This window comes from Squalius cephalus (genome assembly GCF_949319135.1).
Source record: "Squalius cephalus genome assembly, chromosome: 5".
Lineage (NCBI taxonomy): Eukaryota > Metazoa > Chordata > Actinopteri > Cypriniformes > Leuciscidae > Squalius > Squalius cephalus.
The window spans coordinates 7,909,283-7,920,553 of NC_137126.1; the positions used below are offsets into that span (position 1 = coordinate 7,909,283).

At 37.3% G+C, this 11,271-nt stretch overlaps 1 long non-coding RNA gene across 1 annotated transcript in view; it reads right to left on the reverse strand.

Annotated features, from left to right (window-relative positions):
• LOC307158597 overlaps positions 1–9,705 on the reverse strand; it is a 30,360-nt gene extending 20,655 nt beyond the window's left edge. The window contains exons 1-2 of the long non-coding RNA XR_013821252.1: positions 9,583–9,705; positions 9,261–9,371 (exon numbers count right to left, since the gene is read on the reverse strand). This is a non-coding gene — a long non-coding RNA (uncharacterized lncRNA). The remainder of the gene's footprint in view (positions 1–9,260; positions 9,372–9,582) is intronic.
• Between the last annotated feature and the right edge of the window lie 1,566 nt (positions 9,706–11,271).

The window sequence follows — 11,271 nt, forward strand, 5'->3', positions numbered from 1 at the left end:
GTAAATCAGTCATTCACTTGTCCAAGTAAAAAAAATACTTTTCCAAAAAGAAAGAGAGAAAAAGGTTTAACTTATAATTTGTAATTTATTCTGAAGCAATATCCTCATCGGTGTTCTATCAACTCTTACTTAAATCAGCATATTTGTGATATCTGCCACCTAAAATGGATTTCCAGGGCATTGATTTACCTTTATGAAAGGCAAGGGCATCACTGCATTTACACTACAAATTTACCACTGCAAAAACTAAAATATTGTGTCTAAAATGTAACTTAATATTAACTACTTGTTTATTGAACTGTTGTATAAAATAAATGTCACATTTACAATTATGCTGATATTCGGGAAAACAGCACTCTTGGTTGTGTGATATTGCTCAAAGTTGTCATGAAACTGAAGTTGTGATATCTGTGTATATCTGAGAGAAGCAGCTTCTCGAAAAAAAGAAGTGGGGCAGGCCTTGATTTTGTCCATTTGGAATTGATTGGGTGGTTGGATCGTTGGCTTTTGCTATTGCTGTGACCTCATGCGAGTGACAGGTTTTACCGGCCTCATTGGATATTTTTGTATGTTTTACAGCAGTATGTTTCTCTGTGTGTGTTGTTGTACTAATTTGTATAGATTTTTCTTCCCCAGAGACAGGCTGTGTGAGCCTCAACTGGCGCGACCTTGTTAATGTCAGTACATTATCATTTGTCAGTCGCTGTTTACACTGAATGTAATAGCCTATAAGTCTCACCCAATTTTTTTTTCGGTGGCCGAAGTTTTGGTGCTTCCCTAGTTATTTTTTATTACTGACATTTTAATAATGCTACTTGTTCGGTCAGGCAAGTAAAATTCTCTTTCACTTGTCCCAGGCAAGTATTAATGTTGAGCACTGATTCCTAATTTGATTCCTGTTTGCTTTCAGTCCTGTTCAACCTTTGAACATGGCATGCCTCACATTTGACTAAGTGTCATTATTGTTCCGTTTCTGGAGTTTTCCTGACTTGTAGGCACAGATGAGTCATCTCTAATTGGTGGAACAATACAGCTGGCTCAGCAGTACAACAGAAATGAAGCGCATCCATTTCAGTCAGCATCAGCCTCTATAAATGTGAACTGAGTGGAGAAGGTGCCAAGCATGTTTAGCAAATAAATTAAAGAGCGTCTACTCATCTCTCACCATCCAGGGCCAGCCATTAATCCAATTCTGACAAATGACCACAGCTCTCCTGCTATTTTCTAAAATCCCACTATTTATTAAAATAATTCATGAATGCAAGCTTAATTAGACCGACGTGCTCCCAACAGGGCTACTTGTGACTACATAACCAATGCCATCAGTTAAATCTCACGATTATAATATAGAGTTAAAGAATTCCAGTAAGAATATCTCATAGTTGTATTGGTCACATTTTAGTTTAGGGTCTAATTCTCACTATTAACCAGTGTTGGGCAAGTTACTTTAAAAATGTAATTAGTTATAGTTACTAGTTACTTCTCACAAAACGTAACTGAGTTAGTAACTGAGTTACATCATTACAAAAGTAACTAATTACCAGGGAAAGTAACTATTGCGTTTCTTAAAAAAAAAGTTAAATGAATTAAATGGACACTAAATAGAATAAATTATTATTATAAAATATTGTACACTAATTCACACTATTTTAATGTTAATTTGGTGTGGGACATTGTGAGAGACACCTATTACCTTAAATATTAAAATGTTATCTTTACTATAGAGGAACAACAAAACAATAGAAGGTTTAGAACTTTTAATATTTATTGCACAGTCAACAACTGGCCAAGAAATAAGTCTAAAAATAAATGATGCTTCTTAAGAAATGTACCAAAAATAAATAAACAGTAATACAAAAATATACATACACATACACTCTTTGTAGTGCAAATTAAAATGATAAAACTCACACACCTTTACAACTAGACATACTGTATAGCCTACTTGAAGTATTTTCTTCCTCACGAAAGTAAGCAGTTTAACAAAATGTGCTCTCAATATAATACTGAACAATGTACCAAAATAAACAATAATAATAAAATATAATTTTGGGGGGGTTTATTTCTATAACCTACAGAGAACGTCACCATCAGAGGTTATTTAAGCCAAATTCTAGTCGTGTTTGCCGCACGTGTTCACAACCGGTCAGATGTGTTCTGGGAACGTTCTCTTCAGGTTATTTTGGAGTTTTGTTTCATATGTAAACTAATTAAAACGTGGCAGATGATACCAATATGCTACAGATATTATTCAAATGCTGAAGTGTGTAATTTATTTATAAACAAACTATATTATGCTCGAACACATTCGGTCTCTCTCGCGCACTTCCGAGCGCGCTCTCCAACACATCGGTCTCTCTCGCGCATTTCCGAGCGCGCTCTCCAACGGTCTCTCTCGCGCACTTTCAAGGGCGCTCGCGGCGTTCGCCTCGCTTTTGTTCGCCTTGCTCTCGCACATAATTAATTTGAAAAAGTAACGGACAACGCACCATATGGTAGCGGTAACGGAGTTATTTTTTTAAAAAAAGTAATGCGTTACAGTATTAGTTACTGTCAAAAGTAACTGAGTTACAGTAACGCGTTACTAGTAACGCGTTACTGCCCAACACTGCTATTAACTAACTATAAACTATGTCTGTTGCCTCATTAAAGTCCTAATTACTGCTTCTTAGTAGTTAGTAAGGTTGTTGTTAAGTTTAGGTATTGGGTGGTTGATTATGATTTCACTTTTTTTAAAAACTTTATTTAGTGTGTAATGTTGCTGGTTGAGCATAAACAACATCTGCAAAGTTAAAACGCTCAAATTTCAAAGCAAAGGGAGATATTTGCTTTTAAAGAGATCACTTTTTAAGGACTACAACAAACGGCTGGTAGGGACTACAAGACATTCCTCCAGGGTTAGTGACATCACCAACCCTAAAATTTACATAAACCCCACCCCCTGAACACGATTTATAGATTACAGACTACACATAAACTACATAAATTACATAACTACATAACCATTCAGAAACGTCCTGTTGCATTCTTGTTCTCACCTCTTCTTGAGTCGCTCCATCATTGTCTGAATTCGGTTTGAACATAAAAGGCTAAAAGTTTTTGAAATTTTCAGTGCATGTCTGTGTGAGTGCAACCTGTTGAAGCTCGGCCCTCTGTGCCGGAAGCAGCAGCTCATTTGCATTTAAAGGAACAGACACAAAACGGTGCATTTTTGCTCACCCTCAAAAATGGACAATTTTAACATGCTGTATAAAAATATCTGTGGGGTATTTGAGCTAAAACTTCACATACACATTCTGGGGACAAAGACTTATTTTACATATTGTGAAAAGGGCATTATACCACCCCTTTAAGCGATGTATGGTCATGCAGACTAAGGCATTAATATGTGCTTTATAAGTACCAATAAACAGCCAATTTCCTAGTAATATGCATGCTAATAACTATAGGTAATAGTGAGAATTCGAGCCTAAACTAAAGTTTCATCATTGTATATGTCCATGCAGTGTTATCAAGCAAATTTTGAGGATATTAACAGCTTAACTGAAGAATAATGAGATTTCATTAAGTTTCCTTAAAAGGCAGCTGCCTATGTAGGCAGCGAGGCAGCTCACAAACTTCTGAAATAAAGCTATGATCTCATTCAGTGGTAGTTCCTAGCCAAATGTTTATTAACAGGCCACTCTTTTAAGCCAATCAGGCAGTATTAATCAATTGTGGAAAGCACTAAAGAAACCACTAAAGACGAGGAATGATTTGCTATCACTCTTGATGAATCAGTTCCTCTACTATTTAGCTACTTTGCTTCTTATAGCACTCTGTAGTCAGGTATTAATTATAACATTAAAGTACCCTTATTATGCTTTTTTTAAATTTATTTTTTAGATATTGTCACGATTAACAGTTGGAGTGCCCTTGATAGCCACCAGAGGGCACTCCACCCCGGACTATTGCCACACCATCTCGGACTACATTACCCATAACCCACTGCCCGGACTAATCAACCATGATTGTCATCAGCTGTTCCTCATAGCCTTGTTAACTCTGTGTATATAATAAGCCTGGTTCACTCTATCATTCTGCATGGTTTTGTTAACTTTTTACACTGCATCTCTGATTTGTCCCTGGTTACATTGTCTCTTGTCCTGTTTCTTAGATTCCCTTTTTGCCTTTGACCCCTGCCTGCCTGCCTGCCTGTTTGTTTGTTTGTTTGTTTGTTTGTTTGTTTGGACTGCCTTCCTGTGCTTGACCCTTTGCCTGTGTTTAGATTACGATTCTGGATTGCCACCTCTATGCCTTCGGACGAGAAGCCTGCCTCTACGCCTGTGTTTTCAGGCGAGACGACCGCCTCAACGCCTGTGTCTTCGGACGAGACGGCCAACTCTACGTCTGTGTCTTCGGACGAGACGGCTAACTCTACGTCTGTGTCTTCGGACGAGACGGCCAACTCTACGTCTGTGTCTCCGGACGAGATGGCCGCCTCTGCGCCTCTGCGCCTGCACAGCCTGCTCCGCCCTGGCTGTCTGCTCTACCTCAGTCTCCAGACCCTCTTCTGTTCCACTGCCCTGGCCCTCCTATAACGACCCCTGGTCCGTCTCCACTCCGCCTCCCTCCTGGATTTCTCTGATCAGGTTAGGAGCATCTGGAAGCCGCTCCTTAGGCTCCTATGTCATGATTAACAGCTGGACTGCCCTTGATAGCCACCAGAGGGCACTCCACCCTGGACTCTGTCATTCACTGCAAGGTTTTGTTAGCTGTTTACACTGCATCTCTGAGCATTCTCCCTGGTTTCATTGTCTCTTGGTTGGATTTTTGCCTGTTTCTTGGATTCCTTTTTGCCTTTGACCCCTGCCTGTTTGTTTGTTTGCTTGTTTGTTTGTTTGTTTGTTTGGACTGCCTTCCTGTGCTTAACCCTTTGCCTGTGTTTAGATTACGATTCTGGACTACTCAAATAAAGCTGCATTTGGATCTCAACCTTTGTGTCTTGGAGCAGTTCGTAACAGATATTACCTTTTGTGTAATATAGCTGTTTGTTGATGTGAAAGGTCTGCAAAGTTTCAAAGATCAAAGTGCACGATAAATGGAGTTATCATCTCACAAAAGAAAGAAGTGATTTCTGAACTGCCTGAAATGAGCCCTCAGTAACTCGAGTCTTACTTTCTGCACAATTGTATGTAGGTTTGTAACAAATTTGCATAATGCCAGACTCTGGTCTTCATTGGCTGCTTGCGAACATCTGCATTGACCCTCAAACACTGTTGTAGCTGAAGCCTGAAAGAGCTTGGTTTGCGTTATCAACATGTTGAGAAGACGCTGTTTTCTGCGCTGGAAAAGCAAATTCACTTTGAATGCACTTTCAAAAGATGAGGACTCGGGCTCAAGTTGATATAATAAAACCGAGGCCATCATTACTGTTCATATCACTGCAAGTGCTGAGGAAGCCAACGGAGCTGAATCCAGGTATTGTTATGGCCGTTTAATTTCTGACATAAGCTGTAATACATCAACTATGTAAAAGATTGCTCTGTTATTGGAATGAAACAAAAATCATTCCAGAAATACTCTACAGGTCTAGCAAAAATGAACTATTTCTGCAGCTCATCGAGGCCCCCTGCTGGTTTGGAGCTCTGGGCAGATGCCCGGCAGGCCTGTGCATTAATCCATCTTTGTCTCTAGTGTCCAACACTCACAGATAAGTCTCCACTACTCTTAATGAAATGACGGAAACACTGTGGTTGGCACAGAATGAAGATAAAGCATCATAGCCCATATGCTGAGTGCTCAATTGAAACAATACTCATTGTCACATTTCTTCATAGACCCTTGTTATGCTCAAAGTATTGACCCACAGAGAAAGGTCATCCATGCATTATTTCTGCTGAAGAATTGCTTGGGTAGGTTTAATAAATGACCCTCAGTCATGGATGGAGCTTGGGGGAGGCTGTGGGGTGTGTGTATATTGTCATTTAATTTAACCCTAAAAAGCCTGATAATAGTAATAATATATACATATTTTTTAAAGGAACCATTTCTTGGAACTTTAGAAAATAAAAATTATAAAAAATTATTGCATATGTGTTTTTATTGAGCATCATATTTGATACATCAGGCTTTTATGGCTCATATATTATGATATGAGTATGGAGCTCATACTCGAGAAAAAAAACAAAAAAAAACTCAGAGGCCCAAACTGAGCAAATATATGCAATTTGGTGCAGTTGCTGATATTTATATGACCAAAAAGTAAGATGAAATTCTGATAGCTTGTAATGTAAATCAATGAGATCTTTATAAAAATATAACAGACTTACTTAATTCGTCTTAATTCGTCGTCATTTCATATCTCACAATGTCTTAAGATGATATGTAATGCTTAGTTTTATGATCAAAGCTTTGTAGTTTTTATTGTGGGGGGCAAAACATACAGTACACTCACCGGCCACTTTATTAGGAACACCTTGTACCAGGTTGGACCCACTTCTGCCTTCAGAACTTCCTTAATTCTTCATGGCATACTGTAGATTCGACAAGATGTTGGAAACATTCCTCAGAGATTTTGGTCCATATTGACATGATAGCATCACTCAGTTGCTGCAGATTTGTCGGCTGCACATCCATGATGTGAATCTCCGTTCCACCGCATCCCAAAGGTGCTCTATTGGATTGAGATCTTGTGACTGTGGAGGACATTTGAGTCTAGTGAACTCATTGTCATGTTCAAGAAACCAGTTTGAGATGATTTGAGCTTTGTGGCATGACACGTTCTCCTGCTCGAAGTAGCCATCAGTAGATGGTACACTATTTTCATAAAGTGATGGACGTGGTCAGCAACAATACTGCGGTGTTAAAGGTCCCATTGCATGAAAATTTCACTTTATGAGGTTTTTTAACCTTAATATGAGTTTCCCTAGCCTGCTTATGGTCCCCCAGTGGCTAGACGTTTTGATGGGTGTAAACCAAGCCCTGGGTATTTTTGAGAAAATGAAAGCTCAGACGGGCGAATCTAGAAATCTTCCCCTTATGTCGTCATAAGGTTTGAGTGTTGTGCGTTCAGAGACGCTCCGTTTGTAATGAGTGGTTTATTTGAGTTACTGTTGTTTTTCTACCAGCTTGAACCAGTCTGGCCATTCTCCTCTGACCTCTGGCATCAACAAGGCATTTTCGCCCAAAGAACTGCCGCTCACTGGATATTTTCTCTTTTTCAGACCATTCACTTGATATGGTTGTGTGTGAAAATCCCAGTAGATCAGCAGTTTCTGAAATACCAGTCTGTCTGGCACCAACAACCATGCCATGTTCAAAGTCACTTAAATCACCTTTCTTCTCCATTCTGATGCTCAGTTTGAACTTCAGCAGATCTTCTTTACCATGGCTGTGTCCAAAATTACCCCTATTGCCCTCATTCACTATTCTCTACATTAGTCGGCTAATATAGTTCTCTTGAGAGAATGAATGAAATCGAGTGAGTGAATTCGGACACTGAGTGTGCCGGAAGGGTTGACGCTTATGCATAGTTTGTGCTTGCTGCTTAATAGTCATTTGCAAATAATTTGGCAGCTCCAGAAGTAAAGAAAATATCTTGATCTCTGTCATGGAAACTATTTATAAACCTTAATTAAACGATTTAATAATAAATGAAAAAGGAATTTATACCTGTATGATTTTAGGCAGTCGCTGTACCAGCGTTTTGGAAAATGGATGGATGGATGATTTAGATAATTAAGCGGCCGGTGAGTGTATAATGCAATGCAATAAAATTATGATTATGAAACGTACAAATAAATGTTCCTCAAAATGTATCATATTTAATACTACCATTTTAACATGATAAAAAAAAGGAAAATCAAGTAAACCTACTATAAGATGCTTCAGTTCAGCAAGTGTTCACCTTCAAATATTACTGAAAATATATAATTTATTATACATAATGTTTAATTTATAAAAATCACTAAAGATTTCACAGCAAAAAGACACGTACCACAACCTGAAGGTGGGCATTTCTAGAGTGATACTTAAAGGCATTTACTTGCTAAAAAATTACAAACTATCATTCAGACAACAGAAGCCATATAGTAGATTGTGTACAACAGGTTTTTTTTCAGCAAATTATTTTTAAAATTTTTTTATTAACCAAATTCTGGCCCTTTGTCTGAAATGATCTGCTTTAGGGGTGTCTCCCAAGGCTTGTCAGTAAAACAGCCACTTTTATGATTGGCTAATGCAATTGCAATGGAAAAATTGATCACAATAACTCGATCAAGCACGTGGAGTATGTCATAAATTGAATGGGCATCTGTATACTGAATTCAGTGTAGACAGCATCAGTGATTATAATGGGTTCTATTTGCTTTTGATACGACGGTCTAATCTGATGTAGACAGGTCTTTTAAGCGACTGAATGCCAGTGGGCGGGGCCTATGGTGTGATAATGTAAATCAATTTGTTGATGTCTTGCTCAGTCCGTCATATGCAAATACTGCTGCATTCGCAGCATGTTCTAATTACCATAATTACAAGATGCCAACCTGTGACGTTCTGTCGGAGACATTCACATCCTCGGAATTATGCCCTTAAACGGCAATAACGGAATCAATGGCAAAACGAATCTGCAGCGGTCAGGTACAAAAGTCTCGCTGTCCAAGTTGGAGCTTTCAGAAAACTTGCGTTTATAAGTTGTAGGGCTAATTACGAATTATTTTTCAGGATCTCGTAATTACAGTCATTCCGACATTGCGTGAACTCACCTTATATTTGCCCATCTGACGTCACTAATACCACATCCAAACTTGTTTTTAACAAATGTCTGTTAAAGAAAAGCTAAAATGTGATTAAAATGGTGACTGACCAAATGGCGACTGCATGGCTCGGTCTGGCCCCACTAGCTCAAATGTCAACTTATGCCCATGCTCGCAATCATTTTAAAGTGATTTGTCAACTCCATCTTTGAGGAGGACATATATAGCCATATTAATCACAGGTTTCATATATGTCTCAATTACTTCACATTCAGTATGATGACATTTCTCAGTCCTTCATCTCTGTATTCCACCAGTAGTCTTTGCATTCATACTTGTTCTGTACCTGCTTGTTTCCAAAGTAACCATTTCTGTTTTTTTGTACAAGAGAATGGTATAAACACATATATAATTAAATAAAGCATGGTAAAGAATCACAAATTCTTTGAGGTTGTGTAATTAATAGCCAAGCTTTTACATTTACTGACTGCCAAGCATGCATTTTATAATCATTAAGAAACGTACCTGAGCTATCAGTGATGCCTTCAGATGCTTCTGTGATCCAAAATTAGGGCTTTTATGTTGTCTTACTTTGTGCTCTGTCATCCTGTAATTTAGTTTTTTCTCTTTGAAATTCTGTGGAGAAAAGCTTTCTGTTCATTTCTGTTGCCCCTTTTATTTGAATCAGCAGCACTTTTAATCAAAACACAAACACCTCAGTCAACATTCACACTATAGTCGCTTTAATGTACAAAAACCAGTACCAAAGCCCTTTGATAACTTTGATAACACATTCAAGGACAGGCAGGTGCACTTTTGAACAAAATAGTGCTATTAAAGTTCTTACCTCTATCCGTGTTCTCTCCTGTTGACATGTGCAGCTGAAACACAATTTTTGACATAGTAGACTCATCTGTCTTGTTAACAGCAAAAACAATCTCATTTTTTAACTCCATGTATTTCGGTTTTTGGACTCTCTGCCTGCTTTTGAATGACCTGTTTGCCTTGTTCCCATCCTTGTGTGTTTTGTTTGTTTGGACTGCCTATCTGTGTTTTGACCTGTTGCCTGTACATAGGATTACGTGTCTGGATTGCCCCATTATTAAAAGATGCATTTGGATCTCAACCTTCTTGTCTCAGAGCAGTTTGTAACATACACTACCGTTCAAAAGTTTGGGGTCAGTAAGATTTTTTAAATGTTTTTAAAAGAAGTATCTTCTGCTCACCAAGGCTGCATTTATTTGATAAAAAACAATAAAAAAAACAGTAATATTGTGAAATATTATGACAATTTAAAATTACTGTTTTCTATTTTAATATATTTTAAACTGTAATTTATTCCTGTGATCAAAGCTGAATTTTCAACATCGTTACTGCAGTCTTCAGTGTCACATGATCCTTCAGAAATCATTCTAATATGATGATTTGATGCTCAAGAAACATTCATTATTATTTCCAATGTTGAAAACAGTTGTGCACAATTTTTTTTTCAAAATTCTTTGATGAATAGAAAGTTCAAAAGAACAGCATTTATTTAAAATAGAATATTTTCTAACATTATAAATGTCTTTACTGTAACTTTTGATCAGTTTAACTCATCCTTGATGAATAAAAGTATTGATTTATTTTATTTCTTTCCCCCAAAAATAAAATTAAAATTATTACTGACCCCAAACTTTTGAACGGTAGTGTTTAATGTTACAAAAGCTTTCCATTTCAGATAAATGCTGTTCTTTTGAACTTTCATCATGAAATAAAAATGTAAATAACTGTTTTCAACATTGATAATAATCATAAATGTTTCTTGAGCATCAAATCATCACATTAGAATGATTTCTGAAGGATCATGTGACACTGAAGACTAGAGTAATGATGCTGAAAATTCAGCTTTGATCACAGGAATAAATTACACTTTACTGTATATTCACATAGAAGCTGTTTTAAAATGGAATAATATTTCACAATATTACTGTTTTTGTTTGTATTTGTAATCAAATAAATGCAGCCTTGGTGAGCAGAAGAGACTTCTTTTAAAAACATTAAAAATCTTAATGACCCCAAACTTTTGAACAGTAGTGTATGTAATGACATTGTCTGGAAGTGTGATCAGATTCCCTAATTTTCACTTGCTCTTTACTCACACAGTAATCTGAGACATTCACTGCAATGTGTTGTGAAAAGAAAGTTTCCTGGTATTGTGTGTTACTTAAATCAGGCAATGTAGATATTGACTACACTGTCCTAACTAATTGTTCGGATTTCATCATTTGGAAAGTAACAGTGCAGACAGTCCTAAAGATTGGATTTGAAAACCTATTCACGGAATTCGTGTGCAGTGTGAACAAAAACCACACACAGGTTCAACTGCAGTCAATATTAGAGATTGTGCTGCAGTTCCTATAGTTACACCCATAGCTCTGAGCTGTGGAGCAGAGAAATACACTTTTTTTTTTTTTTTTTTTTTTTTTTTAAGAAACATTCCAGATTTTTTACTATCTGTCTGTGCAGTAGGTGTGAATTGGTTTTGAGCACCACA